This window comes from Macrobrachium nipponense, chromosome 10 (genome assembly GCF_015104395.2).
Source record: "Macrobrachium nipponense isolate FS-2020 chromosome 10, ASM1510439v2, whole genome shotgun sequence".
Lineage (NCBI taxonomy): Eukaryota > Metazoa > Arthropoda > Malacostraca > Decapoda > Palaemonidae > Macrobrachium > Macrobrachium nipponense.
In genome coordinates this window covers 89,234,737-89,245,864 of record NC_087204.1, presented here as the reverse complement: position 1 = coordinate 89,245,864, position 11,128 = coordinate 89,234,737, and positions in this window count along the sequence as shown.

The following is an 11,128-nucleotide window of genomic DNA, read 5'->3' as shown; positions in this document are numbered from 1 at the left end:
CCTCAGTTTATTGATTAAAGGCAAGCAGACGGTGGGGCACAAAATAATTTATTTGGAAAGTGAAGATGAATAAGAGAAAGTATAAAAACTCCCTTCGTCAGCAAAACTCAAAGGCGACCAGAAGCCGATTGTGTGATAATATATTTTCACAGGAAAGCAAAATTATGAATATTAATCTAATATTAACCATATGAACGTATTCCTGTTGTTTCTACTTGAAGAGGTATTTATCCAGTGTTACATTATAAAACACTAGAAAACTTTATACAAAATCGGGGAAATAGTAAAAATCTTTCAAGGATCAGCTATTTCTTTAAGAATCTCAATTAATAAGACTGGTAGTGATTTATAACGACTTACAAGTTTCTCAAATTATAAGAATAATACTAAGTTTCATCCGTTCCCTTGATTGACAGCCTCTTAGCATTTAAAGGGAAGCTTATTCCCTGAAGGATATGCATCATTAATAAAGATATTCTTCGACGCTACAAGGGACTAAAAGGAGGGCAAAGAGGCTTTCACACTTCCTTATTAAAGTTCGTTCCTTTCGGAAGAGAGAAGGGGAAAAAATCCTGGGAAAATAACAATAAGGACACCGAGGTCGGGAGGAAAAAGTGCAACTTCTTTATTTTGTGAAATGAGTTTTTTTTTTTTTTTTTTTTTTTACAGGTGGTAAAGAACCACTATGTTTCCTAATGGACATGTTAGAGGAAAAAGCCCATTAGGTGTTAGGAAATCGTCGAAGTGAGTCACTACAGACTGCCTTAGTAACATTTAAGTAATATTAGTAATATTTTCTGCACGCCACTACACACAAACACATACATACATACTACATACTTTTTTTTCCTCCCGAGGACGACTTTGTGAAGAACAGTGTGTATAATGGCCTTCCAGTTTCTGTTTGTTATAGATAAATATCCTACTTCCTACTTGATCTTGCGACTCCTTCTATTTCTTTACTTAGATTTTTGTCATCATATATTATCAAAGACCTTTATCTCTATTCTACTATATACTTATTTATAAAGTTTCTGACTCTAGTGCAGGACTTTTTTTTTGTCGGTCATTTATCATTTTCATTTCATTGCTTGAGATTTAAAGTTGTTCATTAAGTTTAATAAAGAAAACTCAAGGTAAATATGAACATTCCACCAATTGTATCAAATTCCTCATTTTACATTCAGTGACACTGAATAATACTATTGCATGTTAAGAAGTCACCAGCCTATATGATTCATTTTCCCATGATTTCAGTGCTTACTTCATTCAGCACTGAGCTTGCTTCAAAGAAATATTATATCTTAATCCATACTCATTATTTGAAAGTCACTCGGACAAGATAAGGTATGAAAACTTAAAAAGGTGAATTCTTACAGTATATTCATGCTCGTGACATTTTATAGTCTTTTGTCTTGTGAGAATGAAAGGAAATTCCTGAAAATCCTCAGTGTATGACGTATTGTATGCATTTTCTTTTGTGTCTCTCAAGGGATTTAAACTGAGAAATTAAAGGGAAACTAGTTCCAAAACGATGTAGTAAGTGCAAGGTTCATTACAAAACACATGAATGGGTTTTGTGATCTATATGTGGATGTAAGAATTGGCTTCTTCTATTACTTATATTTTTTACTTATGATTTTTCTCACAAATTTTCTTTTCCTCTCCTCTGACTTTATCTTTAACCTTCATTGCATCTTATCGGGGATTATGTCTATCATAAAAATAACAATATTTATCTACAGGACTACAGAAAACGCCTTTTCAATTTTTAAATTCAGGAAATCAATTAGCATATTTATTGTAACGCCAGTTAAAAGCGTTAAATCAGCACATCCATTATTTGAGCTATCAATAAGCAATTAGTGAAGGTGACGGGAAAAAGTGCTGAACAAGACATGTCCCGCGTCAGCCTTCCATTGGACGTTTTCCCTCGTTGATGACTCGGGCATTAACATATATTCCTCATTACACCCTTGATATCTAGGCTGATAGGACAGTTTACTGGAGTTACTTGATGGAGGGGAGGGGGGGGGGGGGGGGGGGGGGGGGGGGGGGGGTGGGGGGGGGGGGGGGGGGGGAGGGGGGGGGGGGGGGGGGGGGGACTAACTCCGAGCCTTGGGGAGTCGGCGTCCGGAAAAGGACGTAAATGGCACGGAAAAATTATTTCGGGGGGGTCATTCAGAGGCAGAAAAATAATGATGAGCCGTTGGGGGAGGATGAAGAGAGGGCAGAAGTAACTAATTGCTCTTGGTAAATACTTCTTGAAAGTCTGAATATTCTCTGTCTCTACAGCATTAGATCGACCTCTGTAGGTAAGATAATTAGTTCGTGTATTATCAGATATCTGAAAACATACAAGTACATACTGAATATACACATATGTGTTTATATATGATGAGTTGATAATAACCAGACCGGATAAAGGAAAAGGTACTGTAATTCTAAACAAACAGGAATATGTTTCAAAAATGGAGAAAACATTTTTGGCGAAGAAAGAAAATTCCAAAAAATAGGTGAACCTCAATACTCAACCATTTTTAAAGTAGATGATCGAATAAACGGTTTCCTTAAAAACCTACGAATTGTTATACAGTACAGGTACTTCGTTCAGGGTAATGTATGGGCTACCTTAGATTCACAAGGAAGGTATCCCAATGAGACCCATACTCACCTCATATGATACCCCTAATTATAAATTGGCCAAATTTATAATTAGCTCCTTTAACTACTAATGAGTATAGCATTAAAAATTCAGAAAATTTTAAAGAAAGGATTTTACCAAAAGACTCGGACCTTTTTATGACTAGTCTGGATGTCGAGTCACTTTTTACTAATATCCCAGTGGAAGAAACAATTGAAATTATTTTAAATCGAATTTTTCCAAACCCAGATGTTCTTTTTAATAATTCTAATAATTTTAAAAAGTTACTTCAGTTGGCCGTGCTGACACTGCCTTCATTTTTAATGGAAAAGCATACGTACAAGTCGATGGTATGGCCATGGGATCTCCTTTAGGCCCCACTTTTGATAATATTTTTATGTGTTCCCTGGAGGAGCAGTTGCTGGACGGATGCCTTCTGGCTTGTCACCCTCTTTTTTTATAGCAGATATGTTGACGACACATTCCTATTATTTAGAAATAAAGATCGGGCAGACGAATTCCTCGTACTTGCCAATGAAATGCATCCAAATATTAAGTTCACAATTGAATATGAAAATGAAAATAAACTGCCCTTCCTTGATGTGCTGGTTTTTAGACTTGACGAACATTTTAATACCACAGTTTTTAGAAAGAGAACGTTTACTGGTCTGGGTTCTAACTTTTATAGCCACTGCTTTTTTAATTTCAAGTTAAATTCCCTGTCTACTCTTTTCCACAGAACGTTTACTTTAACATCCGAGTGGAATACGTTTCATGAAGAAATTACGTTTCTCCATCAATACTTTGTAAATAACTGTTTTCCATCAGAACTTTTTTACAAACAGTTGCGAAAATTTCTAAATAATATCTTCCACCCAAAGTTTGAACTACCAACGGTACCAAAACTACACCTGTACGCTAGTGTCCCCCTAATCTATGATAGATATTTTTATCAAGAACTGAGATTTACTGTAAGCAAATTCCTACCAGCTGTCAACTTAAAACTGATTCCCCAATGACCATCAAGTCCTTGTTTAAATATAAAGAGAGTCTGCTTCCTTTGATGACCTCGAGAGTCATATATTTGTTTAATTGCCCCAGATGTGACCTGGAGAAGTACGTGGGCTCCACCCAGAGGTTGTTAAAGGTAAGATTAGATTCCCATCGTGGAGTTAGCTATCGTACGGGTGTCAAACTATCAAACCCCGAATTTTCCTGTATTAGAGATCATGGGAAAAAATGCAAATACAATATAAATTACAAGGATTCCAAAATCATAGGCAAAGCTCCAAAGGAACACCAATTGGCAATATAAAACTCGAATCTCTTTTTATTAAACAACCCAATTAAATACTCAGTCCACGTCAACGCCTCTGTACCTCTCTTGAGTTTCCGTGGGAACCAAAACGGACCCTGACAGTCACTCAGCTTTTGCCTTCAGCACTACTTGGCAATCACTGTTCCTTTCTCTGGTACCTAATTTGCATATTGTTAAGAAATAACTTTTTATCATGTTTTAATCTGAGTCTGGTTTTAATTCTGTTGTTCTTTTAATTTTTTAGCTTCGAAAATGGGATACATGGTCCTGAAACGTCAGCAAAATAAATTACTTTAAAGGATTTTGGTATCTCTCCACCCTCCAATGATGCTTATCTGGTTTCAAGCAACCGCCTTCAACTTTAATATATATATATATATATATATATATATATATATATATATATATATGTATGTATGTGTGTGTGTGTGTGTGTGTATGTGTGTGTGTATGTGTGTGTGTGTGTGTATGCGTGTGTGTGTGTATGAATATGTATATGTATATATAGGTATATACATATGTATATATAACTACCAACATACATACATATTTGAAGGGTTCGTATACATTTGATTTTACAAGGTCAGAATCCTAAGGGTTAAACTCCTTTTCAAAGACTAAATTTGAGAGAAATCGATTACATTGCGAAGGACTTTGGTATCTTTATAAAGACATCATCTGAAATGAAGTAGTGATGTCCTTTGAATTGGATCACGTGAGAAACAATGACCTGAATAGGAGGATGTAGTCAAACGGAGGAGCGTATACAGAGAGAGAGAGAGAGAGAGAGAGAGAGAGAGAGAGAGAGAGAGAGAGAGAGAGAGCGAGAGAGAGAGAGAGAGAGCAGATACTTTGAATCTTGGAGAAATAATGGAGTACTGTTAAGGTAATATCCAGAAAAAACTACTAATACCTTGTACAATTTACTCATGACAAGTATTGATTTTCTTTATATCTACAAGATTTCCATATTAAACTTATACTTAGCTGGAAAAAAGCACTGTCGATTTTTTCTGATCAAAAATACGTATTTGAACTACGGTTTTACTGTTGGAGTCATATAGCACAACAGTCATGAAAGTCAATTGCTGATGACTCATAAAGGATGAATAATCATCTTCTGCACCTTATTGTTAATTTCATTTAATTGTACCATAGTTAATTGTACCAAGCAGACAATAGTGCAGAATATAAACCTGAATTCCCATAAATGAGATTAGGGTTACCCTCGGGCTCTTTGAGAGTAGGAGACCCTGACACTTATTCTGAGAACAAAACTTAAGACTATCTCTTTTTCTCGCATCTCTTGGTAATCGAAATAAACTATTACTCTGACCCCAGGTAGTGAGGACCAGCTATTTATTTTTTAACCAGGAATAAATGAAAATGTTTAAAGCAAGTGGAAGTGTGAATCGTTCTTTCCGTGATATGAAGCTGATCTGGGCAATCTCTTACTTAAGCCAGAGTTTTTCATGACAGGAGGCAATCAGTATTAGATCCTGTTCTAAGACAGATGTGGTCTGAAGGGTATCCCGAACCAGTTATTCAGAACCAAAAGTAGTCAAGGGCATGCTTCATTACAAAGAGAGGTAGTTAGAATCAACTCCCATTCTGAACAAAATTCCATCCTGACCATGTTGTTCTTACTTCTAGCCAGAGGTAGTCAGGGCCATTTTAATCAAGAGACTGGTAGTCAGGACTTCCTCTCATTCTGAAGCACCTCAAGAAACCTTTGTGCGAATAGACTTACGGCACTTAAAAGAGCACTTACTATTTCTGATCCATAATACAGCAACTAGTTAAGATCTTCTTTATCACTTTACTGGATGCTTTCTTTATTTTTCCAGTATTTGTGTATTGCTAATCGTTATATTTTTGCACATTTATAAAACTCAGCAGTTTTATACACAGAAAATATTTTTCATTGTTTATCCTCACTGTTTGAAAAGGGAACTTCATAGCTTCTTCATTTCTTACCACAGCTACTTAAGGTAAGTAATGCCCTTAATGGGAAAGGTGAAAGCGTTCAGTAGTGCTGAACTAAAATCTGAACTCACCTGTCTGTATAGCTATCTAATATAGACGACGAATTTGAGTTATCCTAACAATAGCAAAATGATAGTGCTACTAATCTGCTTAGGGCTGTATAATCATTTAAATTAAAATCTCTTGCAGTTAAGGATATCAGTTACTAACAGACACACGGTGAATATAAGTTCTGCCAAACACACCATGAATTTAATCATATTTATTTATACAGAAATACACGTTGTTGCATATTTTCGCACGGGTAAATGTACTCGTTTACTCACATGGGCATGAGAGGAAAAATGTCCTCGCGTTTTCCACGTAGGTCCGCTTTAATGCATCAGATCCCGATTAATTAAAAACTATGTCATTGCAAAATAGTTTTGAACATGTAGAATAAATGAGTACATGTGATTAGCTTCGAATACCGTCATCCATTTAAAGGAGATGAAAGCGAAAAAATTGGTCATAACTGTGAAAACCTATGCAAAAAAATATTCCATACCCATAAGTCAACATGCGATATGTTTATAGTTTACATGCCTGAGAGAGACAAGCATCGAATCGCACGCGTGAGAATTGAAGTTAACCTTGACTTGGGCAAGGTAGTGAATCTCCTCTATTATTTGCACGAAGAACTAGGTCATCAAAACAAGAGCTGTCTGAAACGGATTGTCATGTAACCTTTTAAAATCCTAGAAACGCATCCAAAACAATAACAATGGGATAAGGTCGCGATTATATTCATTGTGTAATCAGTCTTAACCCTATGAATTGTTTGGTCGTTCGTGTTAAGCCAAACAACACATCGAGGAATAATGATAATAATAATAAAAAAGGAGTAGGTGGAGAATGGTCTCATTTGAATGACATTGCTTGTGAGGTTAGAAGTGGTTCAGTGTTAAAAAGATATGAATGTAAGAAGTCTTTTATATCAGTATTGTTATCACTCCTAAGAGAGAGAGAGAGAGAGAGAGAGACAGAGACAGAGACAGAGACAGAGAGAAAACCGCTTTCTTTACTAAATCTGCACAGCGAATTCTATTATTTCTAACTGCTCTTCAGAATATCTCTCTCTCTCTCTCTCTCTCTCTCTCTCTCTCTCTCTCTCTCTCTCTCTCTCTCGTTGTTGTTGTTTCATTCCCTACGTCGTAATCAGATCGTGGTTGAGAAACCTCAGTATCATTAGGCTGCCTTTTCTCAATAGGGAATGTTGTAGACATGCCAAAAAAGAAGTAAAATTTTTAGTGAAGATTTGAAAAATTATACCTGTTCCAGACTGTATTTCTTGCAAAGTATGATATGTAAATCACATTAACATAATATATGGACTTACATTTTACTGTTAATACGCATGAATGGAACTTGTAAGGCAAATAGACAAAGGAAAACATTTGTGGGTGTTGGTGATTTTGTATCTTTAACCGAAGTTAAGGGAGTTGTGGAAATATTTCTCACCTTTCTCACCAGACGTCAGGTAAACTATCAATCCTGTCGGTCGTCCCGCCTTAGGATTTCCACATTGACTGCCCAAAGTCCGTCCTACGGCAAAGGCAAGCCATGCGTTTCTTGAGCAATTTAGTTCAAGCTCACCGGCTTGCTAGGTCCTCCCGGGAACTTTCGGGACTGGTAATGTGTGCCATCTCAAAAACTACAGCTCCCTCCGGTTACAGAGGTCCCAAACATTAACCTCAAGCAGTTTTTTTTGGTAGATTTCAGCCCATGTCATAGTGAACGTAAACGTAATCTTTCCATATAGTATATTAATATAAAATATGAAGGGGAAATGAAAATGTCCGAATTAGGGGTCTCAAAATATGATTTTCAAGCGCTTCTTATTTTCAACACCATATCTTCATTTATATGAAAATGTTCAATCATTCCTCTCAAACAAAACTTCGGGTATTTTTCACATTCTGTTTGAATATATAATGATCAAATTTACCTCCCACCACGTCTGTTGTTTTTGTTTTTTCACCACTATTAATTTCTCTAATTCCATTTTCAACAGTCAAATAGTTTTCCTCGTACACATCTTATATATATATATATATATATATATATATATATATATATATATATATATATATATATATATATATATATATATATATATATATATATATATATATATATATCTATCTATATATATATATAGATATATATATATATATATACTATCATCTATATAAAAGCAATCCCACAGAAAATGATAGTCAGAAATCTAAGCCACTTCGTCTTTACTAAGACTTGTCAGGAACTAATGAAATACAATTGGAGAGAAAGGTCTCAGGTACACAACAAGATCAAGAATATCAGATGTTTAATTGACCATCTGGTATTCTTGATCTTGTTGTGTACCTGAGACCTTTCTCTCCAATTGTATTTCATTAGCTTCTTGACAATGTCTGAGTAAAGACGAAAGCGCTTGGATTTCTGACTATCATTTTCCTGTGGGATTTGCTTATTTATGAAGTCACGCGCATCTACTGTGATTTTTTAAGCATATATATATATATATATATATATATATATATATATATATATATATGTATAGTATATATATATATATATATATATATATATATATATATATGCTTCAAAAAATCACAGTAGATGAGCGTGACTTCATAAATAAGCAAATCCCACAGGAAAATGATAGTCAGAAATTCAAGCGCTTTCGTCTTTACTATGACATTGTCAAGAAGCTAATGAAATACATTTAAATATATATATATATATATATATATATATATAATTATATAAATTATATATATGTGTGTGTGTGTGTGTGTGTGTGTGTGTGTGTGTGTGTGTGTGTGTGTATGCAATTTTTATGTGTGGATGAGCACAAAGATAAACTCTGATAACCACGATTACTCATGCATTCACATTCAGCCGATAACGCACTAATACACAAGCATTGTCAGTAAGTATGCAAAGTTAGCCATAGATTCATATAGTCGGGTGAGTGTGGTTTTGTTTTTTTGTTTATCAGTCACATAGTAATGGAGACCAGCGAAAGCAAAAATGTCTCCTCGTACTGAAATTTTCCACACAAAAAAAATAAGTAAATAGAAATGAGAAGAGAAGATTTCAGTCCATGTAGCTATCCAGGTTCTCACGGCGCGCGGCGTTCCATCCCGCCCATAAAGGTTGCCCGAAATAGACCCAATAGCTCATTGCATCTGGGCCTTAAAAGCCATAGGGCTTTGCTCGCCCACGTAATGAATGGTGTTATTCGCCGGAAATTGAAAAGTGTCATGATTTACAGGACTTTTTTGCTACGCTTCGCCTGGCACGGAAGGCAGCTTGAATTATTCGTCTCTTCGTGTGGAGTGATACCTGCCACAAAGACCTCTAACTTTGATACGAAGTATAGGTTTTTGCGCTGATATGTATTTTAGATTTATTTCTGTGTCTTGTTTTCATCAGGCTGTCATCTTTGTACACTATAGGTTTTTTGTCTATAGCTCATCTTTCTCCATGGATGGTTAATAATGTGCTTTGTAAAAGTATTTTATGTAAGTGTCTGTATTATATATATATATATATATATATATATATATATATATATATATATATATATATATATATATATATATATATATAGGGTTTTTCATTTAGCATTGATACCATAAACAAAACCGCCACTTAGAACAAGAATTACAATTATTTCAAGAATGTGGAAGTTACGAAATCATCACTTTAAAGTAAAGATTTATGCACAGTTGAGAAGAAATATTATTTATTAATTTTTTTCTGGAATACTACGGCACCAATAACTAAGGGATATATATATAATATATATATATATATATATATATATATATATATATATATATATATATATATATATATATATATATATATATATATATATAGTATATGGCTTCTCATTGGAAGCTAGATCCATTTTTACTTTAGATTGGATGGATATGCGGTAAAGATGATGAAAAAAGCATTATACTTCAAAACAGATTTTTCAACAACAGCATCAACATAATATTAGTAATAGTTGTGATCATTTTGTTGCGGATGACTTGTCATATGAAAAGGACCAGGCGCTGTAGGATTTTTGAGGGAATCTACGTGATACTTTGGTTTGTTATTCACGCGTCACCTACTCCGAGGTCGTTGTACTAAATATGGCGGACGCTCCTTAGGGCGCCGTGTTTAGTACTACTATAGTAGATTCACATCGACCATGCATCTGATGTTTAGGTCAGTCCCTTACGACACTCCTGATTGGCTGTTTATAAGCCAATCACAGGGCTGGAAACTCTCAGTCTCGAGATAGAGTTCACATAGGCAGGATGTATGTTCCATCTCTCCTGAGGGATACAGCTTCCAAAAGTATCTCTTAGGAGAGGTGGAACGTACATCCGGCCTATGTGAACTTTCGAGAGAGACAGAGTTTCCAGCCCTGTAATTGGCTTATCAACAGCCAATCAGGAGCGTCGTAAGGGACTGGCCTAAACATCAGATGCACAGTTGACGTGAATCTACTATAGCCCCTCGGGTATCAAAATATTATATACACCTATTTCTATATTATGTGGTCGACAAATTATTAGAGTAATGAGGCCGTTTACTTTACATTTACCATACGGTGAACAGGACTAGCACCTGGGAGTCGGTGACGCGTAGATAAAAAGAGAAAGTAGCACCTGAATCTATGCAAAATATTGCAAAAAGTCCTCTCAATGGTTTTTAAATTACATGAACGTAAAGGAATTTATTTTATTTTATGGTGAAAAGGGGTGGCTTTGCAATAACAGAAGTGGGTCTACAGATTATAAAGTTCCCCATCACGGTCTTATTTCGTTTTCAGTTTCGAAAACCCAATTTTTACATCATCTTGCTTATTCATACAAAATACGTCTAAGAAACCATAGGTCCTTCCAACATCAAGTAGACAGTCACAAAAAGGTAAATTATTGTACAGAAGGAATTCTGACTCAGGTGCATGGGGGCTCAGATCAACGTATGTTGCATAATAACTTCAAAAAATAAAAAAAAAGATAAACTATTCTGTGGGTTTCCGTTTTCTATCTTTTTTACTTCTTTTTTTTTTGGGGGGGGGGTTGGGTGGCGGGGGAGCCTTACAGGTATATGGAGGAAGGGGGCGGGGGGGG